We start from the raw sequence: 14,725 nt of genomic DNA on the forward strand, positions 1-14,725 counted from the left end.
TCCAGATACTGAGGCTGAGTTGCAAGGTTGAGTGCAGGGTAAAAAGTAAAGACCAAGAAGTTAAGACAAAGGAGAATTTGGGACACCTCTCCTCATAACCTTTTTTCTTAGCTATGGGGAGGCCACAGGGCAGAATAATCCTATCCCGTGGAAGGAGTTAAAAAGACACAAGTTGTAGCTACTCCTGATGTTTGCTCAGGAGAGCTACTAGAGTGAGCGGCTGCTATTTGAGGCCAAACTCTTTCTCCTTCTGAAATTCTTTTTGGTGATACTTTATGCAACATTAAATGAAGGTCAGATAAAGGGCATGTTAGTAATGTCCTTGCCAGTGAAAACCACAAGTTAACTATTAGATTATCTTTATTTACTTACTCTTTTAAAAGAAGTTTCCCTTTGAAATTCTGTGAGGAACCTGTGAGACAGAGAACAATATTTGGACACAGCTCTGAATAGTTAATGGTAGTTCTCTGTGCTCTGTCTGAAACCAGTTGTGCTTCCCTTTTAGCACATTAGTTGAATGCATACACTGGGAATATTTTACTTTGGTTTATGTTATAGCAATTTGCAAAACTTACACTAATAGGCCAATTTCATGCAATTACCTGAATGCAAAGCATTGTTTAGTTGAATTCCCTTAGCCTAGTCCTACTAGTTCCCTTGGCTGTCTCACTTTCAATTATCAACCAAGGTCTGCACATCAGATGAAATGCTGCTATTGTAAAAATGGATCCTTTCTTTCAAAGTTTTCAGTGGTTTTCTATCATACAGGCTGGTTTTATTGTCTGCAACCAAAGGCACTTTAAGGAAATCTGATTTTAACATCGCAGGCCTGCAATACATACACTTTAGCTAGAGCGGTTTGTTGTGTTATTGTGGTAATAACCCAGTTATGTTTGCACCATAATTGTACTTTTAAGTGTCTCTTGAGCTGCACTTATGGGGCAAAGTGTGGCTTTATACACAGGGGAAGGGGAAGAGGAAGAGAATACAGAGAATTTTCCTTCCGTGTATAACACAGCTAACACAGTTTTGGAAGGCAGGCAATGGATGATGTTAACACCATATAAGTGCCAACTTGGTGTTCAAGTCTGAATATTCAGAAATCATAAGGCTGGCTAAAGGGATCATATATGTCTAGTTTTGTATTTGCTTTTCCCATTTTGGAGCCTTTGCAGTTCACTTCTTCAAGTTTTGCTACACATCTAGGAAAAAAAATTGAACTTCTCTCAAGTTTGAGATTTTATTAAACCATGACTCCACAATCTAGTGCTTAAACAAAAATACCAAAGAAGTGGAGACTTAGAAGAGCCAGTGACAATATGCTAAGTTGCCCAAATCAAGTTAAAGCATTAACCTATCCAACTGACCTGCCTTTCTGGAAGGAAGCACATTTTGTATGTCTTGAAAAATGTGAATAACATTATACTATGCAGTATACTTCCTTGAAGCTTCAGAAGGCTTGGCTCCTGCTCCAATACATTCCTCTCTTTCTGTTCCTCTGAAATACATATCCTGCATTTCCTCATTTGTGCTCAGTGTACTGCATCCTTGATTGCTTATAGAGTTCTCCTTTTTGGTAGGAGGAAACCATTCTTACATCCACTTTGGAAAGAACTTGTATTCCTTGGATCAACCAGGACAGCTGCAATAGAGCCTTTCTAACTGAAGTTACATGCAGACATTTCTTTGAAACTCAGTTCCTAAGCTCCATTCCTTTGTTATAAAAGGAAAGAAATAATATGCATTTCATGATAAGATAGGGCAGACGTTAGCCTCTTGCCTCACCTGGCTCTTTCCTTTGACTATAGAGGAAGGCTTCAATAGCCAGGTCCTTTCTTGTAGACAGGTAACATTAGATGAAATGAATCCCAACCCTGATGTCACGTTTTGAGAACCCATGAATCAAAATAATAAAATTAAGTTCCTGTTTCATTTTTGCTGCCTTAAATATCTTCTATCTTTTTTGCTATAAAGGAACAGCTTTCTCTCCAGGCAGTGAAATTTCTGTTCCTTATAAAAGTTAGACATTTATCTGACATCATTATTCATCAATACTAGCTACCCACTGCCAAGTAGCTCCCCAGAATGCATAGCCATAAAGTTCTGCATTAACAAATGCCAGTACATGGGACATAGAGCAGAAAAATATTCAAATGAAGGTGCATTTCCATTTGACACTTGCAAAGCACTATATAAACAGAAAATTAGAAGGGTTCAAAATCCACATTCTTAGTGCTCTTAATGTTGTATATCAATATACATTGTATTTCATTATACATTTTTTAAAAGGCTCCACCTACTCTCTGGGATTAGAAATCTTTTAATAGCATGAAGTTAGTCAATCTTTTTTTTTTCTCATTAATATTCATATATATGCCCCAGTTCTTGCATTTAAATCCACTAATGAAGATTCACTGTTGCTGCAGTTGAACACTCTGCAGGACCAGGACCCCTTTGTGCCAGAAGCTCCTGTGGAACACTGTACTGTGTGGTGGGCAAACATAATTCATTAAACAGCAGCTGATTCACCTGCTTTCTGCTGCCTTAGCCCTTCTGCTAATTCCTTGAACCTCTTCAGTGCACCCTCAATTGAGGAGGAATGTGTTCTCATTGCAGCAATGAAAGTGATAAGCAGGAACTTGTAATGCATGTGCCCTCTGTGTTGCAAAAGACATTTTAATAATCTTTGTCAAGTTATTTGATCTTTTCATCTTTTGCGTGACAAAATGTTCCCCATTTTTTAAAAGGGAGACAAGTATTGCTTCTCTTCTTCCCAAGGATTTCTTATAACCTTACAGCTTCTGGCTTCCATTTAGCACTAACTCGATCTCTTTATGCAGCACCACACTGTGATGTGTAAACTTAGCCTGAAACAGAGTCTGAAGGCAAAAGAGATGATTATGATCATCTAGTCTGGCTTCCTCTAGGATTTTTCTCAGGGATTCCTGCATGAGGCTCCACGGTTTCAGTTGCCAAGGAAACAACTATAAATCTTTTCCATCCCTCTTCCTCCTTTCCATTGTGTCATTTCTTGCTACAATAAAAAATCTTGTCAAATGTTCTAGTCCCTAGCTCTAGCATTCTCACCTCCACCCCAAAGAAAGAATGGGAAAGGATAGCAAGGATCCTTGGCTGGGAGTTCAGCCTGAAGCTTACCTCTTATCCTTAGATTCTGTGCTGCGAAGCGGATGACCCTTTGAAAATGATTCTCTTAGTTGCAGATAGCTTATCAAATCCTGTATTGTATGACTAAAACAAAACATATTATATTTTAAATTACTCAGCAGTGTACTGCTTGATGTATTTTTGGTATCATTCCTTTCACCTCAGCCTTAGCTCCATTACAGCCTCATACAGAAATGCTGTGGAAACACCCCCCACACCTTATTGTAACATGCAGCTGAAGAGAAAAAACAATAATGAGGAGAAGAAAGGAAGATGCAAAGAGATGGAGATCTGTGTAGGAGGAAGATATAGAAGGCAAAAACCCTGCATCAGATAGAGAATAAATTATGTGTGGTCAGAGCCAGAGATAGACTTTTGGAGTGTCAGGAGGTTAAACTCAGGTACCTCCAGGCAAGTTACAGGAAACCTGTACGGTTCCCTAAGGTCTAATGAGTCTAACCTGTATAATTCATAGCTACTGACAGCTGCACTGATTTTATAACCCTTCAATGCAACTATGACCAGGGTGACTGTTTTAAAGACAGAAGCAATGTAATTCGAAAGGTAATCCCCTCAAATGCAGTGGAATCGTATCAGTGTAATCAGTTCCTCAGTGTGCACCAGGGGCAGGACAAACACACCAACTGCCGGAAGAGAAAGAAGAGGCAAGTACTCACAAAAAGTTTACCGGGAAGAGGGCTTCCATTTGGCATGTTTAAATAATTCACCATTTAGGGTAATTGTCCTGCTTTTGTAAGTCACCTAGCAATAGCTCACATAAAGGAAGACAGACTTACTGTGCAAGCCTTGGGAATATCAGATGATCCAGAACAGTCAGGTGTACACAGAAACCGAAACATTCTTTGAGGTAAGCTCCTAGGGAGAAGAAACAAAGTAGATCACATTGAAAAGACAATTCCTCCTTATGGTCCGGGAGGGATGCTTCAGCCCTTCCTCTTCTGGATACTCATTTTTGGAACTTACTGAGGTTTTTTAGCTCTGTATGTGTATGAGACATAACACTATGGTTCTGAGGATGGCCAAACCATGCATGTGTGCAGAGAAGACATTATGTCATACATACATCACCATGGAAACACTTAGCACATGTCCAGTAGATCTGGCACCAGAGCCACTGTGCTTCTGCTGGGACCTCCTCAGGTCCATGCTTCAGGACAGGCCTGTGGCATCACTCGCTATTAGCTGAGGAAATCTGTATGTTTTGGCCATTAGAGCCCATTTTAAAATGCTGCGTCTAAATGTAGCCCAGCAGGATGCACGGATACTGAGATTCCCCGATACTTTCTCTGCAGAAATCACCTGCTGACAGTTTATGGTACTTGTAACAGAAATAGTAAGATAAATCTATGTGTGAAAAACAATGGGGAAAACAAATTATTTTTGTGAATGTCAACAATATCTCCGTTTTCCTGTGGGCTATTTTCCCACCAGGCTGTACAGAAGAATGTTAGAGAAAAGCAAATAGGAAAAAAACAGTGACAATGTACCAATACCATTTCAAATATCACAGAGCTGTTAAAGAACCGTGTCAGGGAGTATCTAACCCACATACCTTCAGGCAGGCAAGTGTTAATTTCTCCTAAGTCCAGGGAGAATAAGAAGACACTGAACTGCTGAAAACCACAGCTAGACAAAGAGGAATGGATGAACAGCAGTGTGGGATGAGTCAGAAAAAAACAGCCTTTAAGAGAGAGTTGGTTTTGGCACTTGACCTCAAACAGGTGTGTTTATGCTCAGTGGAAACTGTAGAAACAACCGTGTTTTCTGGTAACACATGTGCAAATGCTCTTTCTTTGTTTCAACTCACATTTCTTCTTCTGATTTCCTCTGGCTGAATAAGATTCTTTCACAAAAGAAGTTCTTGAGCCCCCTGGATCAGCTGCTGGCCCAAAGTGTGTTAAGTCAGTGCAGTGCAGAGCAGGGGCTGCTTGTTTCCCTATTCACATGTTGAGTGGTGGATTCAATTACCCTGGAGAAGACTATTTGGAGGGAAAAAAAAACCATCCCTGGTTGGCAGTGATATGAGATGACTTAGTGTGCCAGCTGCCTCACAAGTCTCTGCTTCCTCCCCTCAGCAGCAGTACGCAAGTGTCAGTACTCATTATTCCCAGACTCCATAACAGAAAACTCCGAAACAAAACAGAAAAATAAAACCCAACTAAGCCCAAGAAAAACCCCACCAACAAACTGGTAAACCTGAGACGAGTACTTGTCACTCGACCCCACTGTTTTTCCCTCCTGGGCTGTGCTGCATAGTTCCTGGGCAGCCATTCCCCTGCTGCTGCTGCTTGCCCTTGCCAGGCTGATGGCAGGAAAGAGGATATCAATTTGCAAAAAGAGAGTGATCCTACTCCACGCAGAAGCGGCACAATCTTCCCTAATGGCAGACCTGAGCATACTAATTGGGCAAATGACATTAGGAGGCAGAAACTGAAGGTTATCTTTTCTACAGTCTGCATGAGCTTTACACTACTCAACTTCCGTTTGTACTGTAGGACAGCTTATAGGCTTTGGGGTGCAGGCACCAGTGTCTATCCACAGCCCTGTCTGGAGATGGGCTGGGGAGGAAAAGATTTTCTGCTGTTTAGGAAGCTTGAGAGGGATTCAGGGAGGGCCCTGATCATGAAAGTCTTGTGTCCTGGAGAGTCTCTGATAATTGCTTTTGGATCAAAGACCGACCCTTTATGCCCTTAGAATCAAAAAATAGCTAATTTCACCAAATCTCCTCTAAGATCTTGGATGTTTCATACTCATTGATTCCATCAACTAAGCTAAAATGTCCCCATCTACTCCTATTCACAGCCTCCATCTTTTCAAGATTAAGTAGCCCTTTGCTATCAGAGCATGTCCTATCACCCTGCATAACTGTCTTCCTGCTGTTACCAATAGTGATTTCTGTTCATTTAGATCACAGATTAAATTGTCACATGAATGGATTAAGCAGATTGCCCTAATCTCCATGAACCTCTCCTGGTGTCCTGTCTGGCTCTTTGGGGTCTGTTGGTTGGCCTCCTCTCGGTGCTGTTCAAGCATGCTGTATTGATATTGCATGGCATTCATTTTTAGACTCAAAACGCAGCGCATTGCTGACTCATACACCCAACACAGTTTCACATACATTATCACTATGCAATTACCCTTGTCAACCAAATATATAGTCTCATCAGAGCACAAAAATCAGTTTTGCTTGACAAGTTTGCTTCTAGTTACCATGAAACTATGGCAGTGGCATTAATCACATTCTTTCCCTTAATTCTTTCTTGACTGAATCCCATACAAGATTTCCTTTATTTTCCCTGGAACTGAGCTAAGCCTAGTCAGCCTGCAATTACTGGGCCATTCTCCGGGGCAAAATTAATACCAAATCTTTTGCTCTGCTCTGTGCCTGTATTGTGTCTGACCCTACCTTTCTCTGACTGTCTCTGCCCTGATCTCCTTCAGAGAGTAGCATATTCTGCATGCTTATGGAAGGGCTTAGGGGAAGGGATTGATGCTTTTTTCTGTCCCTTGCAGAGCATTGCAGAGCTATTGCATGTAGGGACCTCTACAATGTGGGAGGGTGGAGGGCAAGAGAAAAGGGCTGTGGGGAGTTGCTTGCCCACAGTATCCCCTTGGTATGTCCACAGTGTGTTAGTGACAGCCCCTGGTCACAAGAGAGACCAGATTGCCTGAGGAATGAGGGACAAATGAGGCGGGCAGAGCTGGAGAGTTCTCCTGCCCTGGCTTACATTTCTCAAAACCTTTGTCTGAAAGATTTAACAACACTGCTATGACTGATCATGCCATAATATCATCCTTTCAGTTGTTGTCAGCAGCAAGGCTCAGATGATATTATTTCTCCTTATCTGCAGGTCTGCTCTAAAGTCTGCTGGAGTCTATGCGTTAGCATCAGATCAGAGTTTATGATTGTGTTTCCCTGGAGCTGTAAAAGAAGTGTCACACTCATTCTCCTCCTTTTCGGGATGCTCAGCATGATCACAGTGTTTCCTCTGCAGGAGTGCAATAGCAGTTGCATTTGCTTCTCCAGGGGAGTCACAGAGCTTCTTTCCATTTGCAGGCCCCTTTCATGCAATGTGCAGTTTCAGAGCCACTGGTGGGGCTCCATCCCACCAAGCCACATTCTCCCATTGCAGCATTCCCCAGAGAACTGAAAAAAGATTTCTCCCACAAGTCCTGAAAGAAATCAGTGTTTATTCACCAGAAAACAGATTCAAGATCAAACAGCCAAGGTGACCTGTCGTATAAGTCTGTATAAAGAGCATATGCCAGGCCATGGAGAGCGCAGGACAAGCACATGTTGCACAGGACAAAGGGTAGATGCAGTAAAATTGGTTTCAGATGATTGTTATTGTATTCAGCAACATCTTTTGTTGCTGTTCCCTTTGCTGTGAAAGCCTATTAATAAATGGAGACAGAGGCCATAATAATAATCTAAAGAACAACTGCTTCACAGTTCAGAGAGTAAATATAGTGCCATGGACCAGTAAGGAAGACGGCTCAATAGCAGAGAACTCAGCACAGACCAGTTAGAACCATTGATAACTCTGCCCATCACAAAGAGGAAAATCAGGGAAAAGAAGGAAGAAAAGCGATAGAGAAGTCAGCAGCAGAAAGCCGAGATGTACAGTAAGTGTGTGCATTGCTCTGTGACCCTCTTTGCCTGTAGTTAGAGGGCAGCGGGGCACATACCCTATTAAAAATCTCTTATAAAACCAGATCTTTTCTCTGTAACCTCTGCTTGTGGTGAGATAAGCTCATAAATGACAAGTCTGGTTCAGGAAAATGTTCTCAAAGTTTTCATTAAACATAAGGAGTAATAAAACATTATGAAAGGAACCCAAGCATTGTTTCTGTTGTAAACTGCAGGCAGTTTACTTCTCAGAGTTTGCTTACCAGTTATGCTTTCTCTGCAAAGCAGATCATTGGCGTCTCAAGTGTCTGCACATAGCTCAAAACATAGAGGTATTTCTTGGTGAAAGCCCTGCCTCCTTTGAAAACTCTGAAAGTGTTAATGAGGAAAGACAAGGCAGGCACCTTTCTCCACTCAGTTTTCTTCTCGGGGGGCTGAAATCAGTATGCTGCCTTTCCAGCTGAGGAGAAATATATTGGGCAGTGTGGTGTGTGAAGAAAACCCTCAGCAATCCAAACAGCCCCTCAGCTTCCTGAGAGGTGATATTCTTCATCTTCATTACTGTAGCCAGGAGCCCTTGGAGAGTAATGGATTTAAGAAGCCAGAGGACTCCCGTTTTTGTTCAAAGGAAGGGCAACTGAGATGGATGAATGGGCTCCCATGACCTTTCACCATCCAGATCTTGTGTTGAAGTACTTCCATCAAATTGCTGGGAATCGATGGTTCCAGCACTGGATGTGTCGGACTTGTTAACATTTGATATCCAACTGAGGTATTATAAAATCCTCTGCGCAGGCACAGCGCTGTTCCCTGTGATCAAAGGCAAGCCCTGTGATCAAAGGTATGTGTTTGAGGATCTTTGACTCCTCCTAGAGAAAAGCACTAGTGATATCCTTACTTGAGTGCTGAATGAATATTTTGCTTACTTTTGCTTAACCTCTAGTACCAACTATTTTTTTTAACTGAAATCTTATTTTTTCTGTAATTGTCTCTGTGTTCTCTGAATTCTTCTGCTGCCTCAGTTTCAAAGCACAAGAATAGCTATGTGTCTCAGGAAGTTTCCCATTTCTCCCTGGTCTGGCTGGGATGGCGTTAATTTTCAGCACAGCAGCCCATATAGTCCTGTGTTTTGGATTTGTGTCCAAAACAGCACTGATAACACACCAGTGTTTTAAATGTTGCCGAGCAGTGCTTGCACAGGGTCAAGGCCTTCCCTTTTTCTCACTCTGGCCCCCCAGGTAGGCTGGAGATGGGAAATAGGCTGGGGTGGGATAGCCAGGACAGCTGACTCCAACTGACCAAAAGGATATTCCATACCACGTAATGTTACACTCAGCAGTAAAAATCTGGGGAAGGGGGAGACTCCAGAGCCGCTGTTGCTCAGGGACTGGCAGAGCATCAGTCTGCTGATGGGAAGTGGTGAGATGTGGGTTTTCTTCTTTACTTATAAGTTAAGCATTACCTATTCTCAGCCCAGCCTTCTTTCACACCTGTATACCTGAATATGTTCACCCTGATCAGGACTTAAGGATGTCACCTGGCACCCAGCCTACTTTATTCATGTGGAAGCACCGCATCTAGTACAACACGCTGGCCACCGCTAACTTTCCGCAGCCGCCTAACTGCAGCTAAACAGCGGGAATAAGACAGGAATTTGAAACCCCTTCTCTTCTCGGTACTGACAGCATGTACCTGACGCTCGCCGGGGGGAGTTGAGCCGAGCGCTGCGGGCACCGAGCGCCCTCTGCCGGCCGCCGGAGCCCCGCGCCTCGGAGGGACCCTGTGCTGCGAGGGGTGGCTCCTGCTTGCAGGCAGCGCCCAGGGGGGATGGAGTCATGATTCCGCTACCGGACCGGGTGGGAAAACGTCTTCTTCCTGCACCCCAATGGACTGCCTTGTGCACGACCCACTGCTGCAGGGGCTGGTGGAAAAACGTGATTGAGGGAGGACCCGATTTTTTTTTCAAGGGATTGAGCAACCCCTCCCCACTCTTCCCTACTTTGGTTAGGGCAGTGGAAACTCATTGCATCTGAAAATCCCCTCTTTTCAACTATCTCCTTGTACTCCTTTTCAGCCCACTGCCTGGTTTCCACTTGGTTGTTTTTCATTTCCTCTTGTATCCAGTCTCAGAACATTGGGTACTCTTTTTCCACCTTTCCCAGTAATACGAGACCCTCTGCCATTGTGTCCTACCTACCCCTTCACACAGTCTTTTTTACCTCCTTTGTTTTATCTACCTGCGTTGTGAGCCCCCATTTCTATATTTTACCAGGCAGCATAAAGGTGGGTGGTGGTTTTGAGAATGAGAGTGGGGCAAGTACACAGCTAGGGGGATTGCATGGATGCAAAGAAAGGATTCCTGACCACTTTGGTTCTTCCTTGCCTGTGTTTTAACACCAGAGGGGCATACATGTGAAAGGTTAAAACACGCTAGGAAAGAGGTGCTTATCACAAGGCTGAACAGTGAGCTATCGCCATCAGTATCTCTAGGCCTTGCCTCCATGCAAACACAGTCATTCGTGATATTATTTTAAAGCCTTAAAGCCTCCCTAACAAATCCCAACCTAATGGGATTTGCTTTTCCCGTCACCCTCCACTACACGCGGCTGCTTCTTGCAGGCTGCACCAGCCCTCCCAGCACTCCTCGGCTTTCACCCACCCTGCTAAATTATGCACACACATGCTGGGGTCAAAACAATACTGAAAGAAAATAAAGGAGGCCAGGGGAGAGGTGAGGAAATGGGATCGTGCAGGACAAGGGTCATTAAATGAAAGAGGAGGGGGTGTTCTGAGCCCAGAGGAAGCAGGGATAAGGAGGGAGCACTGGCTTACTGACACAGAGGGGAGCAGAGCTCCAACATCTGGGGACTCTACGCGATAGTGTTTTTAAGAACAGGGTAGACAAACAATCTGTGCAGGTAAAGTGCGGTTGAACCTTCACTGAGGCCTCCTGCAGTCACCTTCCAGACCTGCCTTTGTTATTTCCATCACTCCTGCTCCATAAACCGAGGAGGCCTGTAGCTGTGTGAGAGAGAGAAGCAGATCAAGGGTATTTGGGTGTGGAAGGAACACCCTCCAAGAGCTGAAGGGAGCTTTTATGCTGCAGTAGAGCTGTGACTCAAACCCTGGTCCGTGGGGGAGCAGTTCAGTAGCAGCCTTGCTCCTTGTTTGTGCCTTTTCAGACTGTCCGTGAGCATCTGGAGGGGATGGAGACTTTTGTCTCAGGGTCCAGTCACAGTACTGTGATCTACACTACGTCCTTCCTTTTAACCATACTCCCCCCCCCACCTTTTCTTTTTCCTGTGACATTACTGCAAGTTTTAGTTAATTATTTCTAATGAGCTTAGAGTAAAAAAAAAAAAAAAAAAGATAATACAAATGCAGCCTGGAGCTTAGTGTACTTAAGCTATCTGGTGTGCCTTTTCGTTGGACATTGTTGCAGGGTTAACACAGGGAGTGCTGCTCCCTGGCTTGCGCTGTGTCTCCAGGGCTGGCACAACGGTGGCAGCACTTCCTGGTCAATCCTGCTCCTGTCCCAGCCTGCTGCCTTGACAAATAGGCTTTAGTGTGGCTCAGGATCTGCATCGAGCTCCTCCTGTGGCTGCTTTCCTCTGAACAAAAGCCCCAAATAGCAGAGACTTCTATATACAGCACAGTGCTAGGGCCTTTAAATAACAGCCTTTATTGCTCATTATTTGCACAGCTACCTTGCAGGAGAAAATGTAAAGGGAAAGCACAGTGCAGGAAATGCTGATGCAGGCATATTTACCCTGGCCTGACTGGCATAGCAGGAAAGAGAGGATACAAGAATTTACAAGATGCAGGGCTACAGCTCCAGCATGGGTGTGCTGTGGAGATCTGACACACACGTATAGGTCACTAAGGGATAATGGTCTGCATTTCACAGGGCAGGACCATTTATCTCCCTCTCCCAGTTCCCCTTTTCCATTTTTATTTGAAGTGAAAAGCAACGAGGAGGGCAGAGCAGTGCTTAAAGTCAAGCTCTCCTCATATATACATAAATATGAATTTAGGTGCCAGACTTCAGATGCCAAAGAATCAAAACATAGCTGCTGCATTGAGGACAAGCAGCACACGCTAGAAACAGCAGCATCGCTATGCGTACATCATGCCAGTGTGTCCCCTGCCCTCCTAGTTTTAAGTTAGAGCCATACTCACCTAGAACGAACTTGTTTGCCAGAGGTGAACACGCGAAGCAGCAACAGAGATTCCTTCTGGCCCAGAAAGAGCTGGAATGGCCCAGGCTTGGTGGTGGTGATTTGTATCAGCTGCTCAGGTTCATGCTCTCCAGGTGCTGACATTGCTGAAGCTCCAGTGGGTTTGTGTTACAGGGAGAGAAGTGTCTGACCTCAGCTTCACAGCGGGCTGGGCTCACCTAGCTCTGCCAGGCACCTTAAGCCATGTGCATGTTGCATTTGGTATCTTTTAAGTGAGTTCAGAGGAACACAGGGGATGAAATTCTTGTGATCAGCTGTACCAGTGGAAGATGCATGGACAGTCCTTACCCTCTTCTGGTCAGCAGGAGCTCTCTTGGGTTTCAGTTAAACCTGAACTCTGGACTCAGGCCTATTTACAAGTGAATATGCAGATACACCACCAGTCTGAGGAGAAATCTGGGAAATGGCTGCACTTGCAAACCATTCCTTGGCTTTGGGCAGTCTGGAGTCCAGGCTTGGGCCACTGATGGTGTTGGATTCTGTAAGACCATTCTCATCGCTCCCATCCCTTTATATGGTGGCTGAAAAACCCTGCTGTTTTCACAGGCCCCGTTAGAATCAGCCCTGCTTATATTGAGAAACAATTTTCCTCTCCTGGGAAAAAAGGCTTAGAAAGTACACTCTCCAGCTGCAACGCAATTTTTATCTGACTCGGCCTTGGACAACAGAATGACAAATAGGGTTTTGCAGGTTTTATAGTTCTACAAAACAAAAGAACAAAGAAGACACCGTAACGTGACACAAACATGGAGAAATTCTGCACTGGTTAATCTAGCTCTTCTGCGTTTACAGCTGTTCCTGAGATTAGATCATTCACTGGTACCTCCCCCTTATACCGTGACCCAGTAAACTCCCCGTTTCCAGCAGAGCACCTAACCATGCAATTACCTGTTAGCATATGTCTAAATAACTTGAAGGTTAATAGGACACACAATTTCAAATCAAACACAGACTTAATGGGTTTGCTGAACAGGCACGGGCATTACAGCTTTAACTGCTTTTGCTGAGTTGGGTCTCAGACAGCTTACGGCAGCTCGGAGAAAGGTCCCATGACCTCTTGCTACCTAAAGTTTCAGGTCTACCTAGAAATTCATAGCAAATGCTCCCTGCTTATTCCAGGGGTTCCTCAGACAGAAGCCTGGAAAACCAAGCCCAGGGAAAGGAGCCTTTGCCTCACTGCTGGTATTCTCTGATGAAACAAGCTTCGTGCTCTACCTGAAGGTTTATGTCCTGATGCAAGCCCATCAGGCAGTTATCACATGCTTGCAGACGCCATTCATTGGACACCCAATGCAAAAGGTGGCCCCTGTAGCATACATAGCCTGGTACAACCCACTGAACATCCTTCTGGTGATCCCCTGGAATGGACAAGCTGCAATAATGAGATGGATCCCACATCAGGAAAGCCATCTAGAGGGACCTTGACACACTTGTGAGGTGGGCTGATGCCAACCTCATGAAGTTTAACCGTGACAAGTGCAAGGTCCTACACCTGGGTCAGAGCAATCCCAGGCACAGCTACAGGTTGGGTAGAGAGGAGATTCAGAGCAGCCCTGAGGAGAAGGACTTGGGGGTGTTGGTTGATGAGAAAATGAACAAGAACCGGCAGTGTGCACTTGCAGCCCAGAAAGGCAACCGTATCCTGGGCTGCATTAAAAGGAGCATGACCAGCAGGTCTAAGGAGGTGATCCTGCCCCTCTGCTCTGCTCTTGTGAGACCTCACCTGGAGTATTGTGTGCAGTTCTGGTGTCCTCAACATAAAAAGGACATGGAACTGTTGGAACAAGTCCAGAGAAGGGCCACGAGGATGATCAGGGGATGGGAGCACCTTCCGTATGAAGACAGGCTGAGGAAGTTGGGGCTGTTCAGCCTGGAGAAGAGAAGGCTGCGTGGAGACCTCATAGCAGCCTTCCAGTACCTGAAGGGGGCCTATAGGGATGCTGGGGAGGGACTCTTCGTTAGGGACTGCAGTGACAGGACAAGGGGTAATGGGTTAAAACTTAAACAGGGGAAGTTTAGATTGGATATAAGGAGGAAATTCCTTCCTGTTAGGGTGGTGAGGCACTGGAATGGGTTGCCCAGGGAGGTTGTGAATGCTCCATCCCTGGCAGTGTTCAAGACCAGGTTGGACGAGGCCTTGGGTGATATGATTTAGTGTGAGGTGTCCCTGCCCACGGCAGGGGGAATGGAACTAGATGATCTTAAGGTCCTTTCCAACCCTAACGATTCTATGATTCTATTCTATCTTGGACAGGAGTCACTGTGTTGGGAAAGATCAGCAACAGAACCAGGAAGGTCTTACTCTCCCTCTGTTGAGAGGAGTTGAGGAGCCATTGATCTGCTCCATGGTATTATAAGGGACCCTTTGCAGACACTCCTCCTGTTTGCTCCTGAGCAAACCTCATGGTGAAAATCAGACACAGCCCAAAGGGCAAGTTCTGTTACTGGGAACAGGTGGTGATTTAAGCATCTTAACATGTATTAAAGGAAGAAAGGAAAGGGAGCAAATGAAATGAGGGCTCAGACATAAAGAAAAGGAAAACCAGGCTGGTATTTGCAGCTGATCCCCACACTTGAAGTCAGCACAGCACGACATAGCAGGGATCTCTCAACGGAGCTGAACACAGCAGCTCTGAGCAGCCTCCTGTGCTTCAGTGAAACCCAGAACTGG

Source organism: Pezoporus flaviventris, unplaced genomic scaffold, assembly GCF_033815535.1.
Source record: "Pezoporus flaviventris isolate CSIRO_AGI_PZ_B2104156 unplaced genomic scaffold, CSIRO_AGI_Pfla_v1 ptg000002l, whole genome shotgun sequence".
NCBI classification, from domain to species: domain Eukaryota; kingdom Metazoa; phylum Chordata; class Aves; order Psittaciformes; family Psittacidae; genus Pezoporus; species Pezoporus flaviventris.